We start from the raw sequence: 21,151 nt of genomic DNA, 5'->3' as shown, positions 1-21,151 counted from the left end.
CCTTTTTTGATATGAGACGGGACCTGTACAAAGGTTTTGGCTTGTGGACACATTCCCAACTTATACTATGGGGCAGATTTACTTACCCGGTCCATTCGCGATCCAGCGGCCCGTTCTCTGCGGAGGATTTGGGTCCGGCCGGGATTCACGAAGGTAGTTGCCCAGATGTCCACTAGGTGTCGCTGCTGCGCTGAAGTCCATCGGAGTGCACTGAAGTTCACCGTCCTCCGCTGGGTGCAGGTAAGCACATGTCAACGACACTCTTTTTTAAATGCGGTGTTTTTTCCGAATCCATTTACAATAGCTTAACACGTCCAGGTCAACAGGTTAGGCTGATGATTTGGCTGCAGGTTTTTAATCCACAGCTTGTCACCAATTGCTGTAGATTCTTTGTACATATGTAAATATGTGCCAAGTGCTAACATGGCCAGGTGCTCCAATGTCTGTGCTACAATACCGGTCATAACGCACGATCATAAGGTGCAGAGAGTTCGGTTCACATGGCTGTGGTTGGTCTGGGAAATGCAGTGGTGTCTCTTGAGGGAGTTCATAAGGTGCTTAAGAGACCTAATACTTTATAGTGATGGGGGCCAGTAAATATTCTGCATTAAAGGCTGCTCAATTCAAGTTATGTCTTTCTGGGCCTACAGGAATATATCAACTGCCAGGAGTTTTTGATAATCTGCTAAAAAAATCTGCAACAGATATGTAGATTTCACCAATGGATTATTCCAGAGTATGCATTCCCCTGCTGTTGAAGAGTCTGCATTTCAATCTTGTGAAAACCTACAAATGTGAACATGGCCTGAGAACTATAATTCCACTTTTTTAATTGCATTAGTTTCCAAATGCCTGCCACATGAAGGGACTTGCTAATAGGTCTGCACGAAATGTTCCATTGCATTCATACATATAGGAGAGGTCAGTAAGAAGATGGCCGGGTCAGGTAAGCTAATTAAGGAAAGTACTAATTCCCTTATGACTGATCATGTCTAATTAAGAGCTTGTAGCAGATTAAAGACACAAGGCTGCGGGATAGCCCATTGATGGATGTTCCTTCAACAGTCAGTTTGTTTGTTACGCTCATGATGGATCTAGGTTTACTGAGATTATCGGGTTTATTTCATAAGAACTTGCAGAAAACAGGAAATCTATAGAATGTAGAAAACAAGATGACATAATTTTACCTAACTGACAGTTTTTGTCAATAATCTATATGTTCATATATTGACTACTTTGATGTTTTCATCTAGCTATAGAAGACAATGGGGCTTATTAACTAACTAGGGTCCCACAAGCGCATTTCCGTCAGGTTTTCCGACTTTTCGGGGATCGTGCTGCCGGGGCAGGGATTTAGAAGGGCATTGTGTCGCACGTAATCGGGTTTTGGCGCAGCTGCGCTGGCTTTCATGCGACAGAAATGGGGGGGGGCATGCCGCCGGACGATCCAACGGATTCGGACTGAATGCGGGATTTAACATTTAAATTGTGTCGCAAGACAATGCACTTACATGCACCAGGAAGAAGATGGTGAACTCTGTCGGACCTGGGCGGGGAAGCAACACATGCAGGATATCGGGCACACGGTTTTTGTGAATCACACCGGAGTCCATGATTGTCGGACAACGCACAGCGGGGATCGCAACAGGACCAGGTAAGTAAATGTGGCCCAATGTGTTCAAAAATAGGCAGCACTCCAGATTGTGTTCAATCACTGTTTTCAAGCATAACCATTGTGAAAACCAACCAGCTATTTAAGGACCAATGGTGAATCCCATTGGTCAGAGCAAAGTGAAACTCATTATGACCATAGTGAATAAAAACAGAGCAATGTGTACATGATCACATTTGTATTGTGTAAATTAAACGATGTATAATCACATAGTAGTAATATACTTATAACCATTAGTGCAAAGTGACATACCGTAGTATTGTAATCTTAAAAAAAGATCCCACCTATCGGAGTATGACCTTCTCCCCGTCTTCTTCATTCATTCATTCATAAAAGTTGTAAAACTGAGTTATTTATAACCAATCCCCTGTCTTGGCGTGGTCTTTTAAAAAAAAGCGGAAGTGTGCAATATGACAACGCTAGATGGTATCGTAACATAGAGGAGTAAAGAATGCCGCTGGCATTGGGCTGGCATGCATGCACAGTGAGACAAGATAAACAACCATCGTGGCGGCCATCTTGGATAAGGGCATGAATTGGATAAGAATACTATAATGTGGGAACAGAACTGAAAGTTCCTATAATATATGCAGATAAAATAAAAAAATAGAATAAACAAAAAAGGAGAGGCACTGGTCATTTCCAATGGGGGGGTTCATGTAATTTTTATAATCTGAAAAAAAGAAAAAAAAATTGAATAAATACTGGTATAGACGATACAAACGAGGAGTATTCTAGCTAAGCTGGATCTACATGTACACCTTATGCCGGTCCAACCATTATTTATCAAATAGTACTCGAAACATTAAACTCTACATTCAAACCATTAGGTTGAAGTGTATTGAGACTGTGTATCCATCTTAACTCACATTTTCTCAACAATAATTCCCTATTCCCACCTTGTCTCAAAGGTGATATGTGGTCAATCAGAGTGTTTCTTTACTGTGATTCCTTGTGTTTAATTTCTGTAAAATGTCAACTTATGGGTAGATCCATTCTATGTTTGCGAATGGTGATTCTGAGCTGAGCTGTGATTCTGGTCTTGAAGTTATTGGTGGTCTCACCTATCTATTTCAGGTCACATGGACAACTCAGCATGTAAATAACAAAAGGAGTATAACACGTTAGATAATGATGTATTTTATACGTCCGGCCGTTGTGTGAGAAGGTTTCTCCTTCATTCATCAGAGTGCAGTTTATACAATTTCTACACGGAAAACTGCCTGTACACAATTCCCGATATGCTTTTTGTACGAGTGTCCTTAAAGGACATTCGTCTGACCTTACAAAACTATCTCTGATATTTTTAACCTGTCTATATGAGAAGAGTGGGGGATTTCTAAATTCAGGTACCCCTGCTGGTTCTCTTGTCAGTACAGTCCAGTGTTTTTTTAATGATGGATGCTATCTGATCACTGTTGTCACAAAAAGTAGAAATAAATGGAATTCTAGATTTATTTATTTCTTTTGATTATTGTACAAGTACTGTATATACTTTAGTATAAGCCGACCCGAGTATAAGCCGAGACCCCTTATTTTACCACCAAAAACTGGGAAAACCTATTGACCCGAGTATAAGCCGAGGGTGGGAAATGCATTGGTCACAACCCCCCCTTCCCCGTATATAGCCAGCCAGCAGCTCGTCTTCTGGCTTCCCGGCTCCTCTTCTGTCACATCGTGCTGGGCGCCGCAATTGTTCTCTCCTGGGCGGCAGGCACATAGTATGACACGCCGCTGCTGACGTCATACTAGGCGCCGAGCACGATCTTACAGAAGACAGAAGAGGAGCCTGAAAGCCAGAAGACGAGTCACGCAAACATCGGGGGAGCAGCGCTGCACATCGGGACCACCGGAGGGTGAGTATATAAGTTTATTATTTTTTAAGCCCATTGACTTAAGTATTGACTCGTGTACACATTTTTTGTGCTGAAAAACTCGGCTTATGCACAAGTATATACGGTATCTCATTTCTATTCTTGGTTTCAGCCAGTTTTATATTTTTGTCAATAATTCTTTTAGGGTATCCTCAGTCTTTAATTTTTTTTGCTATTTTATTCAGGGTGGATGACAGACTTAATGTATGCTTGAAATCCTTTTTACTCTAAGAAACTGGCTCAGGTAATCAAGCATGAGGCAGAGATAACTACTGTTGCATCTTAATAAAGTGTTTTTATCAGTCGGTTTGATAACTAGATCAGTGGTTAAACCAGTATCCTTACATGTGACCCATACATAGAAACTCATTTCATCCTTAGAAAAATCTTTTGTAAATTTAATATCCTCATCAATTGTATTAAGATACACACGGAAAGCTTCCAACTCATCAATGCTGCCAGTCCACAGGAGGAAGACATCATCTATGTATCGCCACCACTCATCAACATGCTGGAAATGATGGAACACATAGACGAACTCCTCATCATGATATTGGGATGCATCAGGGCCATATTTGCCCCCATGGCCACACCCTTAAGTTGAATGAAAAATTAATAAATGAAAAAAGAAAATAATAAGAGTGTAAAACAAGGTATAGAATATCCATTATGATATACGCTTGGTAAGTCCCAAACCATCAAGACTCTGGTTCCCTCAACTTCAAATAACACTGGTACTGTTTGATTACATTCATGTACATGCACATGTATCTCTGATGTATGATTTGCTTTGTAACACGTGTTTTCGCAAGACTGAATCTAGAAAAGTTGCTATGTGGGAAAAAATAGAATCACTACCGGATAAAATAGGTGTCCCTGGTGGGGATCTTAGTTTCTTATGGATTTCTGGGAGGATATAGATAACTGGTGTTATCGGAAACTCAATAGTAAGATACTTGTGCATGATTGTGCCTTCCTGTACATCCATGTCCAGAAGCTGTTTAATGCGATGTGCAATATCAAATTTGGGGTCCATAGATACCCACTTGTATACTGAAGAATCATTAAATTGGTGGTGGATTTCCTCTATGTATGCTATAGAGACTATGATGGCGATAGTACCGCTTTTATTTGTGGGATTGATGCTAATTTCGACATCATGGGCCTAGCGGTTCAAAGCGGAAATCCCATCACCTGTCATGTTGCCATGTTTTAACAGAGTGGCTGCTGTTCTGCGTAATTCATCAATATCATGTTTCACAGCGTCACAAAAAGTGGTAATGACAGGTGCATCAACATTTCGTGTAAGGTTGCTCTTACTAAACAAATTAAATGCTTAGGATCTAAAGCCTTAGATGCCAAAGTTTTCACAGAGGGAATATTATGAAACCAATATTTTAATTTTATGTTACGATAAAATCTAAATATATCTTGTTCCAATTGCAACCAATCCACATGACAAAGACTAAATGCCGCCTCCTTTTGGAAAATTGCCAATTCTTCATCGTCAAAAGTTTTAAAGGAAATATTTAACACAATTATTTCTGTTTGTTGGTTGCAGTCCTCTGGGTACATTCTGAGTTTTGACAATCTTGGGTCCTCCTCCATCTGTGCCAATGTTGTCCACTCCTCCTGGTTCCCTTTCTGTACTGAAGTCCAGATCTAAAACAGACACACTTGTACTCGTAGTAGGGGTATCTGTGTTAGTATCCATGTTTCCAGCTTTTTCCACCATCTTTGTGGGACTGGGTTTTTTCTTTTTAGACGCTTCGTTTTTAGATGTGTTTATGGTGTGTGAGTACAAACCTTGCTAGTTATAGAATTTTCCTACCCGGTAATCTTCCTCATCACGGATCCACTTCGTTCTTTTAGTCTGTTCTTGTTCTGTTTTAAGTGATGCAACTCTGTCGTTAACAGTGTCAAGGAAATTTTTTAGGTTGACTGGGGTTAACGTTTCTTTTAATTTAGTCTCCATATTCATGATACTCTCTTGAATTTTCTTAGTTTCACTCTAGAGGTATTTGATATTAAGTTTGTGATAACCAGCAGTGGATTCCCCCTTTTAATTATCTCCTATGGTTTATTTTTATAAAAGGCTTCTGTTAATATCTAAATATAGTCAAACACCTCCATGAACCTTCTGCTGGTTATCACAATGTCAAAATTATCTTGAAGATCTAGCAGCTTCATAAAAAGACACAAGGCTTAATGCCCTGAAACCTTGAAAAATATCACCTCGCCTATTTTTATCACACAAGTATCTGACGTTATCTGTACACTCTGAATGAATGATGAGAAGAGGTTTCTAATGTATATAGAGACTGGTCCACATAGTGCCGCCTAGGTAGGTTTTGGTTAGGCAACTGATTATTCAGGACAAGAGAACTAAAGTATCTAGAACTGTGTGTATTAATAGACTTTAATTATACATAGCTTATGTGATTAATTTGTAAAATCACTTCATGCACATCAGTCAATAAATTACTTTATTTATCTAGAAATTATATAAATTAGAGCCCATTGCTGCTTATTAGCTTAATTCACAAGAAGACTGCATGTGGTCCTCATGGGACAAGTAGGACTTCGAGGACTCTGCTGATTCCATAGTGTCAAGTAAGAATGGAGTTAGCTGGCATCAAGGTTTAGGTGGCTGAAAGACGAAAAAAAAGTCCTTTTATTACCATCCAAATTTTAATTGTTTCAAGTAATATGACAACAGAAATATAGTAATAATAAAGAAATAATAGGCCTTTATATTCAAAATGATAATTGATTGAGACACAGATGTAGTAAGTTCTATTGACCTCTTCAATGACCTATATAAATTGCTAAAAGCCTCCCATTAAATCAGTAGACACCATTACCAATACTTATTGTCACGGGTGCTCCTGCGATCCACATCTCGGGTCGCAGGCACACCCATGCCCCTATCCGTGGCGGCCCTTCCCCACCCCGCTTAAATCTCCAAGCTCCTGCTACCATCCCGGGTTCCCATTCCCTAAGGCGCGCAGGCCCCAGCACTCGCAAGTTTAAAGGGCCAGCACTCTGGCCACTTTGCGGGATTCCTTTAAAGACGGCTTCTCATATGCCTCAATAAAAGCTCTTCACTGTGACTAGTTCCCGTGTATTGACCTCCCATTGTGACCCCAGACCTGTTCCCAATTCCGCTCCTCCGCTGCCAGCCCTGACCTCCTGCTCCGTCGCAGACCCTGAACTATTGCCTCCTGCTTTGACCACCTGCCTGTCCCCGACCACGAGATTTCCTGCTGATTTTGTATTTCAACCTTGGCTGCCACCGCGGACAAGTCGCACCTGTGGAACGACCTAGTGGTACCATGCTGCAGCAAATCCAACCCACTTTGCGGCGTGCTCTGGAGAAGACCGGCTGCCACCGGTCCCAGGTGTCGGCTTGTGTCACCGTCTGAGGAGGTAGCCTGACACTTATGTTATAAGAAGAATGTAAGTGGAGGAGCATATAAGATTGTTACAAATTCTATTGATTTACTTATTACAAGGATGGGAAACTGCACCTCCGTGTGTCCTTTTCAAATAAATGAAAAATGAATGGAAACTGCTCCTCTATAGCCACTCCCAGGTGCCTAGTGCCTAGTCACAGAGCACATGGCAATGAAAGGTATTATATCAAATATCTTTTTTTCTGTAAAACTTACATTTTATATGCAAACTCTTTGAAAAGATTGTGCAAACTGCTTGTACATGTATCTATAAAGTATCTGCGCCAGTTTTGTGTCCGACAAGACAGAAAAAATATGCAACTAAAGGGGCTGTTACTGCTTAGGCTGTATCCACACGACCGCAGCTTTAACCTGGGTGGGCACACGTTACTGGCACAGTAACGTGTTACTGGCACAGTACAACCTTTCCAACAGACCACCACTTTGAAAAGACCCCCTTTTTCCCATTATACCCTACAGAAGATCCATCCAATGAGCAGACCACCCCTTTAAAAGACCATTTTTTGTCTCAAAATTGGGGTGCCTGCTAAAAGAGGTTTCACTGCATTATGTGCACAGTCCATGCAAACTGGGTGACAGAGCACCCAATGCTGGAATTGCAGAAAATAACTTTTTAAATAGGATGAGCATGGAGTGCCATCGATGATTCCTGTCATCCAGCGTTACATATGCAACACCCTCGCCGATGCAAGGCAGAGGAGTGGTTGCGAATACGTCCCACCATGTAGCTTGCAGCCTGTGTAGGGTCTGATTAGCCTCACAGCATGTCACTACATAACACAGATGAACTCTGCAGTGGTAGATCCTGCCTGGTAAGGCAGGAGTTAATTGCTTTATGTGATGTCATATGTGTCAGCCAATCACAGGTGTTATACTTTGTCTCTGTGAGCTGAGCTGTGAGCTGAGATGTAATTGGAGGAGTAGCCACCACCTGACCAGGGGAGTAACAAGATCCCTGGAAAACTTCCAGAAGCAGTTAGTTCTCTCTGAGAAGAGAGTGCAGTGTGAGGAGAGAGTTCACTCTCTCAGATTAGAGACTCAGAGGAGTCTGCGTGCGGCATAGAAGGAGGAGTTGACCCCCTCCCTTCTCCATAGGAGATAGTGGTGCACGGCCGTACAGACCGAAAATGATAGAATACCATACCACCGCTGCGTGCCTATGTGCCACAAACTTGCGGCTGTATGTACATCCCCATGACGCCTGTGTAAATGGGGCGTTAATCAGAGTTTGTGACACATTTATTACTGACGTGCGCCACAATTCTGCAGCATGAACTTCCAGAGCAGTACAGGGGCTCCAGATTCATGAAGACCGTGCACCAGTTTTCATAGGAAAACTGTACATAGAACAGACTGCACATAATTTGATTAATGTGGGTAATAGTCTGGGAGTAATGGGAAAATCCTTCAATGTGTATCATAAATGTAAAAAACTGGTTATTTCTCATGCTGAGGTTTTGTTTTCCTCTCTGCTGACCTAAGAAACTTTTTGTCACTATAATGTTTCAATACAAGCAGGACTTCCATTCTTCAATAAATTTTATATGCAGCTTTTTGCCAGTAGAACCTGCAGGACAACCTGGGTTATGCCTGAAATGAAATGTTACTGGCACAGTACAACCTTTCCAACAGACCACCACTTTGAAAAGACCCCCTTTTTCCCATTATACCCTACAGAAGATCCATCCAATGAGCAGACCACCCCTTTAAAAGACCATTTTTTGTCTCAAAATTGGGGTGCCTGCTAAAAGAGGTTTCACTGCATTATGTGCACAGTCCATGCAAACTGGGTGACAGAGCACCCAATGCTGGAAATGCAGAAAATAACTTTTTAAATAGGATGAGCATGGAGTGCCATCGATGATTCCTGTCATCCAGCGTTACATATGCAACACCCTCGCCGATGCAAGGCAGAGGAGTGGTTGCGAATACGTCCCACCATGTAGCTTGCAGCCTGTGTAGGGTCTGATTAGCCTCACAGCATGTCACTACATAACACAGATGAACTCTGCAGTGGTAGATCCTGCCTGGTAAGGCAGGAGTTAATTGCTTTATGTGATGTCATATGTGTCAGCCAATCACAGGTGTTATACTTTGTCTCTGTGAGCTGAGCTGTGAGCTGAGATGTAATTGGAGGAGTAGCCACCACCTGACCAGGGGAGTAACAAGATCCCTGGAAAACTTCCAGAAGCAGTTAGTTCTCTCTGAGAAGAGAGTGCAGTGTGAGGAGAGAGTTTACTCTCTCAGATTAGAAACTCAGAGGAGTCTGTGCAGTCAGCATACCAGACCAAGAGCAGGTGAGCCTAGCCCCTGCCTGAAGAGTGAAGCTAATAGCTAGTATAGTGAGGAAAGGGGTATCATCCTACCTTTAAGGGTGATACCTGAAGCACTCCAGGACAAGCTGAAGCTTCCTATTAGGACACAGCTACCTCCCTGCCTGCCCTCTGCATCCAGGCTGGCGATCTACCTCTTGTGGCTCCCTCCAAGTACATCTCAGCAATCCACTACTCTGTTAAAGGCACGTTGCTGCGGTTCCTGTCGGTTCCAATAAAGAACTGTAAGTTGTTTAGTTTAACCTCTGCCTCCGTCTGGTCCCTGCTACTACAGCTGCCGTCATCACAGGCACCCTGTCCACCACACAGAGACTCATACTCTAGACACCAAAGGGTTGCCCCAGGGAGATCCGCTATAGCCGCCTCTCCCTCATCATTTCTTGCCAACACCACCCTGCTGGAGACCTGCCAGGCTGTAGGACAGCCCTCCGGTTCCCCCATACCAAGCACCGTGACACAAGCGTGCTTAGGCCGCAACCGCCAGCCACTCAGGTACTGCGGGCCCCGGCTGACTCCAGGCCCCGAGAAAAGGCTAGGCCCCGGTGGGGGATGTTGCGCATATTTTACCCTGCCAGAGGAAGTATAGTTGCCACATACTACATTACAGTTTTAGTGCAGTATATTGTTTAAGAAATTAGACACCAGCACCCTAGACATGCCAAAAACCACAGTACAATACAAATGCCACCTCAGAAACCACTACTGCATTATACTACATGTGTACATTACTAATACAGACCCCAGAGCCGGCTATTATACATACATTGATTTGTAAAGCACAACAGAATATGATGGCACCATATAAATATAAATTATTATTATAACAGGCGCTAATACAGGAGACCCTGCAGAGCAGGCACTAGTGAAGGAGTAATAGAATTTTTTTCCAGCTTCCAGGTACAAGCATGAAATATTAGCTGATGTCATGAGGAATTACAATTTGTCCCACAGATAAAAAGCCTTTATATGCTGCTCTGTCAACAGAGAATATAAAGTGGCTTTTGGAAAGTGGGGAGTAGAAACGGAAATACAACAATGGACGAGGATTTAATGTAAGTGTATTACCCCTCACCTCAAGTAGATTATACAACCTCAGTGATGCGGATGACATTTCAGTAATAAAGAACATATCAGAATATACCTTCAACATCAGGAGCATTGTCCTCAATCTTGTGGATGCATTGCATTATCCAAATCATTCCCATACATAGTACAATGGAAGAAGCCAAAAAAATCAGGACATGCTGCACGTACTTGCTGAATACTGTCCATGTGTCAGGTGAGAAGGTAGGGGGCAGGAACTATAAAAAAACTTGCATATATTGCATCTTATACAGTAATACAACATGTTAAAATGAATACTAATAGATGATAAGTAATTTTATTATAGGCACATAAGTCCAGGAACATGTGTTCTCTTCTCTTCTCATGAGTCATTCAATGTGGCTGACGACAAAAAATTTGCACAATTCAATAGGAATAGAAGAAAATACAAACACTTGTCAAAAACAATCCACGAGGGAAAATGTTGCTTCACATTGTTAATGAGTCTGTTCTGTTATTCCAACAACCATCTGCTTGCTGAAATTATTACTGATTTGTTGAAACACTTTTATCAGTGACATGATGGTATTAGGCATCTAGTGCGGCTTCAGCCATGATCAAGTGTGGCCTAGAAACGTCTCTGATCCGGAACATGACATGAAGTTGGGGAATATTGAGCTTGATGTGAAAAGGGAGGCTAATTAAATTCTATGTTTCATCCCAAAGCAGTCGTGTCAGTGCGATACATTTGTTTACAGGTCACCTTTTTAGTGGTGTCATAATGGTGGGTATAACATGATAACTAGGGGATAACTAGAATTCATATTAGTGCTGTAGATTTTATGATCCGTTCTTAATATTTTCTCGCTCAGCTTAATTTGGTGCCTCCACTATTGGTAGAGCATACCAAATCAGGTTTTGATGCTCATAGGTAAAACCTTAAAGAACTTCATCAGGATTATAACAGTGATGGCCTCTCCAACTTTCAAGACCGTTGTCAATGTTTATATAGACACGGAGGCCCATCCATAAAAGCGTCTGCTACTGCTTCATATCCTATTCAGACCTCAGCGCCTCACCAGAGTCTCACCAATCAAACACTGATGGGTTATCATAAGATTAGAATATGACTTTTATAACCCTCAATACAAACCGATAAGAAAGAAAAAAAACAGAAAACAACACCAGCAAAATTACATCATTTATTGAATATAGGTAAAATTAATCAATTTAAAACTTTATCCAGAAGAAGATGTACAGCAGAAAACAGTGATATACAAGTGCAGAGTAAGACAGCAAAGTTACATGTGCGCAGTCACAAGAATACTGGTACCTGATATATATGTATAGTAATAGCAATGGCCAACATATGTCACCTAAAAATCTGGGTTCCCCAGTGTGTAGCCAAGAAACGCTGCCCAGCATCTCCACACGATTTTCAAGGCAAACAGCTCTTTGCAAAGGGGTGGTGCTGGAGAGAGGTCAGGGTGATAGGGTGATATAAATTACAGGATGACCAATCAGAGAAACCTACCTCTAATAGATGGTAATACTGGCCGGGTGTGTAAGCTATGTGGCTTGAGCGACAGATCAGCGGGGTGGCTGGCCGAATGCAACATTTTTTCCAGCCACTAAGCTCTGCTTGCGCAAATAGTAGGTTTCTCTGATTGGTCAGCCTGTAATGTATACCTCCCTGACATTTCCTCAGCACCACCCTTTGACAAAGAGCTGTTTGTATCAAAAAATGTGTCGGGAGGTGCTGGGCTGTGTCTCTTGGCTACGCACTGGAGTACCCTGATTTTTAGGTAACATAGGTTGGCCATTGCTATTATTATTCTTCACTGAGACCCCCCACCAGTCAGCAAGTTAGGCCCTATCCTGTGGATAGGGCCTAACTTGGTTCGTGGGAAAACCCATTTAATACCACTAAATGTGGCCTTAATACCTTGCACTTGGCTGATACAATTATTTTCTAATTAGTAAGTTGGCTAACTGTAGTTTTATATCCCTCAAGACTGGGACCTAATACAGGCGGTCCCCTACTTAAGGACACCAGACTTATGCTTTACTATAGTCCCAGGCTGCAATAATCAGCAGTAAGGTGTCTGTAATGAAGCTTTATTCTTGGTCCCATTACAGAAAAAAAATTTTGAAACTCCAATTGTCACTGGGGCAAAAAAAATTTTTTGTCTGGAACTACAATTTAAAAATATACAGTTTTGACTTAAATGCAAATTCAACTTAAGAACTAATCTATGGAGCCCATCTTGTATGTAGCCTGGGGACTGACTCTATGTCTAATAAATAAGTTAGGAAAAACAGATACAGAATTGGTCTTTTCAAAAAAACACTGGTAAGTGGGTAGAATGTATTATTACTTTGTATTGTGAGGTTAACATATTCTACAGCAGTTTACAAACAATCACAATTTCTTATACAGTGGATAAGGGATAATATTTAAACTGTATTCCATTTCAAGGGATATCATATTGTGTTCTGTATTAAAGGTGAAATGTAATAATGAATGTCTGCGTTCAGACCTGATCTTAGTAAATGATAATGGTGAGGGTTAATACATTTATCATGTAATAGGTCAGAGGGGAGAAGAACTACATAGGCAGTTAATATATTTGCTTGTGAATGTCAGCACTGTATGCAGTCATCTCTAGAAGATTGCCCTGATTTATGCTCTAAAATTAAAAGTCACAAGGAGCGGAGATTCTAAATTTGGGTCATCTTTCCAGTATTCTGCATTATGCACTCATTGCTTTGTCTCAGAGCTTTCAGGCTTGTCACATCATACCAAGCAGGATTGAAAATCCATTATTCATTTGCATAAAAGTCTTAGAACTATTCAGCCCATAATTCTGAATTGCCAATTGTCACCCTGTTACTATTCATGTTTTTGTTTTTAAATCATAGTTAATTCAATTCCTCAAAACCTACAGGCCATGGCCTTTGATATTGTTGGACCTCTGGAGACAATTTTGCTGAGAAACCTGTTTAGGGGTTTAGTGCCATTGTGTTGTAACTGCTTAAAGGGGAATTCTGGAAATATGATCTTCTAATACAAAAATTCATAATGCTATAAATAAATTCATACAATAAACCTCAATGCCATAAGTCGCAAAACGGAGCTTAAATAGTTTGCTTTTATGATTCACAAAATTTTTCTAGATGGGTTTTCTAGAGTAGGTGGAGTTATCTCCAAGATGGCTGCTATCTATAACTACAACCCTCATGATTCCTCAGTTATCAATGACAGCTTCTCCCTTTAATGCTCTGCTACCAGTGATGATATAACACTCAGTCCTGCTCTGTAACCATAGTAATGATGTGTAGTTGCCATTACTGTACAGGACATCACTGAGATGACGTCTCACCACAACACTGGCCATACTGGATGCACTGCAACCAACCGAATACCGGCAGGTGCAGGACATGTGATATGGACATGTGACCAGCGGCCATCTTCTGTCCTGTGTCTGCGCCGCACAGAAAATCAACTGATTAAAGGGCCAGTAGCATTTAATTCTTCATTACAGTCTATATTAGCTTATATTTTAATGACCCATTTGTATGCTCATTACTGGAATACCCCTTTAATGCTTCCTAATACTAGTTGTGACTCCAGTATAGGATTTCATAGTATTAGGACCGGCAACTAAGTTTTTAAGAGATGTATAAGCTTTCCATGAAACATGCAAATTGGTTGTATGTAATTTGGAACCTCATCTTTTTTAATACAACTTTAAGTGAATATTAAAAGATTAATATTCATATTATATTTCGATAAGTGTTCCTTTTTTTTACTGCATTTCAGTTTTTTTCTGAAATTGTGTATGAAGTATGAAGTTGTGTGAAGTTTACACTTTAAAGAACACTATGGGGGAAATTTATTAGAGCTTCCATGTCATTTTTCTGGTGTAGAAGCATTTGCGACTATGCCACCTCCACACCATATGGGCATGGAGAGGGGAGGAGCCACCAGCAGAGTGGGCTGGTGCAGGGTATACCAATCCGCCAATGTATACATCAAGGGGTCTAAGCTTCTTGCTGCATCCACCAAGACATGGCTTGTATCATGCGCCATTGCACCATATCTAAGCCTTTCTGGTTGATGAGTGAGTTTTGTGCCATGCTAAAGGCTGGGGCACTGCCTCTGCCCGTGAGCCCATGTATCCATGGGGTGTCTGCAAAAACGGTAGTTAGCTGATCTTGCATTCCCCTAGGGCAGTGGTGGCGAACCCATGGCACGGGTGCCAGAGGTGACACTCAGAGCTCTTTCTGTGGGCACTCGGGCCATCGTCCAAGCATATCAGACAGGACTCAAAGAATTACAAGCAACTTAAAAGATGCTGCTTTCAGTCATAGTTTGATAATTACTTTGTTACTAGGGACTGTAGGAAGAGGGAGAATGAGTAGACAAGGACGAATTATCTTTGGAGGACCTTCTGCTGGCCCCATGATTCTCTGTGTACAGAGGGACACTGGAAAGAAGCTAAAATGATGAAAATTTTCCATCTCTCTACTGTGTTGCTGTCGGCAGGAGGCGAATATGATTGAAAACAGGGAGCAATAAATTACTGCTTTAATTTTTGGTTGGCAACTCGCGATAAATAAAGGGGGTTTTGGGTTGCAATTTGGGCACTCGGCCGCTGAAAGGTTCGCCATCACTGCCCTAGGGGGTGAAAAATGTCACACCATTTCTTCACATTGACCAGCGCTGTCTAATGGCACCCACCAGCCATGCTTAAAAAATGGACATCTACATTCACATCTTCTTCCAATGTTGCCACGGGAAAGGGGGTGGCAGTTGCAAAAGTGACCAATGTGACTCCCATTGCTACTCCACTGCCTATCACCTTGATTTTTTGGTTATCCTGATGCAGGCCCACATACACATAGAAGTCTAAGCCTCATTTGTAATATGCATAATTATGCCACAAGTAATACACATGTATTATGTACATCATACAACTAGTAAAAACTATATAGTCTATAAAAAAGCAATAAATTACAAAAGCCACACAACCAATTTTTTACAAGATTCGACTTACAGGCTACAATTTAGGGCAGTATACAGTGAGTGAGATCAAGTAGTGTGATTAGTTATGAGTTATGGCAGCATAATACACGCCTTTAACTCCATGGCAGCTCCTCAAGGTCACAAAACAGCGATGACATCTTTTCTTCAAATGTCTTCACTGCTCTGGTCTTCAAGGTGTTTTATTGAACCATAAGTTGTGCAGATAATAAATGAGTGACCTTGTATGGAACATGAAGCAAATGTTGCACTTACAATTCATTCCAGACGCCTCTCCCTTTGACGTCCACATTTCTGATGAATTTTTCAGGCATAAGATCTAATGATTTCTGTAACAACAATATTAGTGATATGTAAATAGTCCTTTTTTAATTTTACTTTTCATAAGTTTTTATCTTTATCCAGTAAACACCATATAGGCACATACTGTATATCCATGTTGTACCAAAATTGTTGATTTTGAAATTATGGCAAAATAACATTTTAGGAGATGATTGCTAAATTCAGTGATTTTCTATTTTTTTTTTTAGGCAGTTTAGTTGGAAATGTTATTTGTACAAACAACAATCGTACCATTGATCAAGTCCCAACTTGTTTGCTGATAACTATCTTATGTGTAAGAAACTTTGGAATCTGTTGCATTCATTTTCATTTCTTACATGTTCTTACCAACATATGGAGTTCTTAGGCTGCAGACAATGGGGCTCATTCACTTACCTGTCCACTGGAGTTCACTGAAAGTGCGTTGTCTGGCGATAATGCTCTGTGCCGCAATTCACTGAGATTGTGCGCCCAAAATCCTGCATGTGTCGCTTCCCTGTTCAGAGTAGTGCATGTAATTGCTGGGGCTTGCGACACAATTTGAAAGTTAAATCCTGCGCTCAGTCCGAATCAGTTGGATCGTCCGACGGCATGCCCCTCAAATTTCTCATGGAAGCCGGCGCAGCTCTGCCAAAAAATGATCCAAGCGACACAATCCCAGGACAGACACCTGTTAAATACCTGTCTAAGCCGTGCAATCCCCGAAAAAGTTGAACAGTCCAACAAAAGTGCAGTGCGCAACCCTTAGTAAATGAGCCCCAATGGGTCAGTGGTCTACTTTGCGGTCTGTTTCCCATCAGTGTGTAATCTATTGCCAAGCCGTATGTCCGCAATAATAGTCTGTGTGTTATCAATATGTCAATTGTTTTAGCGGATCCACCAAAAATATAAGGCTGGCTATTGATGACACTACCTTTTCCTTTGGAGGGTCACATGATGGTGTTACCTGAAAACTCAAATAGAGACTGCACACAGATGACACCAGTGTGGCATTTGTATTTTTCATGCCCCCATAGACTTCTATGGAAAGCCTAAGCTGCAAACACCGGCAGGAATGGAACTTATCTACAGCCTCCAAATGGATCAGTGAGAAACGTGTTCATGTAAATGAGTCTATTGAAAGTAGTGTCAGTATTTCACAGATAGCGCATGGACGAAAGAAACATTCATGTGCATTAGAGATGAGCGAGTATACTCGTCCGAGCTTGATGCTCGTTTGAGTATTAGCGTACTCGAAACGGCTCATTGCTCGGACGAGTATTTCGCCTACTCGATAAAGAGATTTCATTTAAGTTAACACAGTGAAGAACAGTGAAATTGGGGGTTGGATATTAGTCTGATAGCCCAGGGTAGGGCATTCCAGAGAATTGGTGCAGCTCAGGAGAAGTATTATAATGGGCCATCATATTTTGCAGCACTTTACAGATCGTGGGGTACATACACAGAGAAAATAGGACATTACATGTGATTACTCTAGCTTTAAACCTACAAGACATAACCCATGTGCAATGTTTCCTCACTTAAATTGATATAAAATGCAGACTTCATATACACAGAAGGTCATTTCTCTTTCGCAGCGGATTCCTTTTCTTTCCATGGGAGATAATACATTCTCTGTCAATCCACATGAAAACCATAGAGCAGGCGGCTCCATCCATAGTGTAGTGACTGTCCTATCCAGCTCTCGTTTCAGTGTGAAACAGCAGATCACCAGGGGGTACTGCACCTCACCTCATCCCCTATGGATAGGTCATCAGTGAAAGCAGAAAGATTACATAAATGCCAATAACATGCCCACAACACTCTCCTATATAATACAATAAGCTTAGCAAGTATAAAACAGTCACAGTTTATTTATAACAAAACAAATGTGTCCTGTATTCTAATGTTCTGGTTTTCTTAGCATTTACCATTCCCCTCATACTGTGGATTATTTTCCCGATTTAGTTCCCTCCATAAAACGGAACATTTAATAACACGCTGAAACCATTGTATAACAACATGATACGCAGCTAAGAGATTTTACTCCCCGACTTGTTGAAAATCCATTTTTCCTTGTCACTTTGCTCTGAAATAGTATTCCCCAGACACACAATTATCAGAATGAGCCGCTATTACACATAGCACCCAGAGCCCGCCTCATGCTTTATGACTATGTACCACACATATAATTGAACCAATAAATAAATCTACTCTGCAGAGGAGGGCGTCTTTGATTTATAAGAGTAATAGGCCTTTATTTCATTTTATGCTTGACTCCAACACAAAAACTGAAACAATTCGGTTTTATAGTAAAATGTTACTGGAATACATGAGTGAAAGGCTTGGGAACAGATTTTGGATTTCTTTTATTATTAGCTTCTGTTAAAATCATCAGTAACATTCTATCTAATAGAAATATCACATAGAGCAGGAGTGTATAATCTTTATCGGTTTGAGGTCCGCATTGTCAAACCTCTCAACTTCAGAGCACTAGCACCAATAACCACAGAACACAACAAAATCCCATTCCCGAAACCAAATACTGTGTATATAAAGTATAGATCCCAGAGCAGACTACAAATACAATTCTCAAACCAGAAAGTAATAATAATGGAGCAGGCACTTATAATACTGGAGACAAATGTTTAATGATGGTTACCCCCAGAAAAGACTATACAACTGGAAACCCCCAAGGCTGACTCCTCTCCCAGAGGAGATCTGTCAAAGTAGACATATGCAACATCCCCCACCGGGGCCTAGCCTTTTCTTGAGGCCTGGAGGAAGCCGGGGCCCAGAATACCGGAGTTGCTGGCGGTTGCGGCCTAGGCACGTTGATGTCACGGTGCTTGGTATGGGGACCGGAGGGCTGTCCTACAGCCTGGCAGGTCTCCAGTGGTGGTGTGTGCAAGAAATATGGAGGGAAAGGCTGAGGTACTGGTTCTCCCTGAGGCAACCCCTTAGTGTCTGTAATATATGTCCCTGGCTAATGGATAGGGAGCCTGTGATGGTGATACGGCTGTATCCAGGAATCAGACGGAGGCAACGTTGTGCAAAATAACTCACGGTTCTTTATTGGAACAACTGTAGGCAACGGGCCAAACGATCCTGTTACAGATTCCGGATTACAGGCTGATTCCAGATTACTGGAGTGGTCATGGAGAGTGATCCTCAGGAGTTGGTTCACCAGCCTGGTAGTGGATGTAGTCTGGGATGTAGCTGTGTCCAGTACTGGATGCTGCAGCTTTGTCCTGGGTGGTAGTTCTATGTGTAGCACTGAAGGTGTGCTACACACTATCTCTCTGTATGCTCTGACGGATGATGTGCTCTCTAGGAGAGCTGGGTTCCAAGATCTTCTCCTATGGTGAGAGCTCGGGCCTAGGAACTGCTCCTCTATCAGGAGCTGGGGCCTAAGAGATCTTGCCTCTTCCAGTACAGGGGTTTTGTTAAACTCTGGTCAGGTGGTGGCTCACTCTCCAATCACACTCCAGTTCACGTAAAGGAATATCATTGGATGACAATCTTACAATACTTAACCCTTGCCTGTTCTGGCAGTATCTACAGTTTCTGGTGCCTAACAATGACTGTATTCTCCCTGAGGCGAGTTGCACAGGCTCACCTGCTGGAGAGATGCACATGGAGGGCCTCATTCGCAATACCCCTCTGCCTGTACGTTGGCAGGGGTGTTGCACATATAATGCTGAAGACCCCCAGAGCTACACCTTAAGCCACCACAACATTCCCATGGGATGTATGAAGAGTGCTCACAGTCTGAGCCCTCTTCATACACATGGGGTGTTTGCTGCTGACACATCAAAATTTTAATAAAAGTAAGCAAAAGGTCATATAGTCCACATAACGGTAGCAATGAAATCCCACAAAAAATGACACCTTACACAGTTCTGTACACCAAAGTATAAAAAAAGTTGTTGGTCTCAGAATATGACAACATTAAGAATTATTTCTTGTACAAAAGATTGCATTTTTTAAACCCTACTAAAACATAATAAAACCAATATGATTTTGTTATTTCCGTGATTGTACCGAACCAAAGAATAAAGGAGAGGTGCCATTTGGGGTTCACAGAGAAAGCCGTAAAAAACAGGGCCCTAAAGAAAATGGCACAAATGTGTTTTTTGTCAATTTTACAGCATTTGGAAATTTTTTCCAGCTTCCCAGTGCACGGTATAGGATATTAAATATTGTCACTAGGAAGTTCAGCCATTCCTCCGCATCATTTTTTGTATTCCTCACTGGCAGATTGGTCACACTTTCCAATGAGGGAGATTTATCACACTGGGGCTCATTTACTAAGGGCTCCGCGGCCGCACTTTCATGGGGTTTCCCGAATTTTTCCGTTTTGCGCCAAATTGAACCACAAAGTTTAGGTCCGTGACAAACTTTGCGAGTTCGGCTCCACAAACCCAGACTCAAACGTTAGCCCGGGTTCAAATTCAGCTCAATCACTTTGCCAATAACATCCATGATGTTGCCAGAACTGATTGGAGTCTAATGTCTTACAATTACATAACGGGGATGTTGTGTGTCACCATATTGGGAAGGATCATTGCTCCACGATGACATCATGGGCAGTGGTGATCGTCGTGCCGCGTCAATTTAAATGCGTGACTATGCAAGATTGCCGAACGTCTGTAGAGAAAATCGCACACATCTTCAGACTTTCTTCACTTCAAATTTATGCTCAAAACCTATAACTGTGCCCTTCACCTTGCTAAACAGGTCTATTTCAATAATCTAATATCCTCTCTCTAACAGCCCCAAAAGGCTCTTTGATACTCTTCACTCCTTACTAACACCAAAGGTGCAGCCACCTGTCACAGACCTTAGGGCTGAAGATTTGGCCACCTACTTTAAAGGGGTTTGCCCATTAAAGAACATTCTCAAACTTCAAACCCCTAGTGATATTTATACAAATATCATTTTAGACCCTGACTTTACATTTTACTCAGTTTTATTGCTCTTTTAGCTCTTATCACTTAGTGATGGTCAGTGTAAGATTTCAGATTGTGGGTGGGGACTCTCTAACCAGACACTTCATGATTCCTCTGTGCTATGAAATGCTGTGTGCTGACAATGTGCTTAGATTATCAGGGAGCAAGGTTTATATACACTTTCATTTAACTTCTGAACTTTTACTAGTAATGATGAGATCCATGAGATGCATATTACACATGACATTCTCAGCTCTCCTATTACAGGCATAATATACACACATACACAACTCTGCTATATCTTACCTATAGCACATACTGTCAGATCTGCAGTGCCACCCCCTCCCCTGGAAAAAGATCTTATCTGTCTGTAGCTTGTAGCTTTTCTCTCCTCACGATCTGTTGTTTGCTGGCAGGAAGTCAGTGTCTGTGTGTGCAAATTCATCCTAGAAT

General features: G+C 41.6%; 1 long non-coding RNA gene across 1 annotated transcript; it reads right to left on the bottom strand.

The window, feature by feature from the left end:
• Positions 1-6,068: 6,068 nt before the first annotated feature.
• On the bottom strand, positions 6,069-21,151 carry LOC140120639 (uncharacterized). Its single transcript, XR_011853925.1, has 3 exons — positions 21,005-21,151; positions 15,702-15,775; positions 6,069-6,196 (listed from the first exon to the last, which is right to left on the bottom strand). It is a non-coding gene; the product is annotated as an uncharacterized lncRNA (long non-coding RNA).

Source organism: Engystomops pustulosus, chromosome 3, assembly GCF_040894005.1.
Source record: "Engystomops pustulosus chromosome 3, aEngPut4.maternal, whole genome shotgun sequence".
NCBI lineage: Eukaryota > Metazoa > Chordata > Amphibia > Anura > Leptodactylidae > Engystomops > Engystomops pustulosus.
Note: the sequence above shows the minus strand (reverse complement) of the source record. Positions and strands in the feature narration are given on the sequence as shown.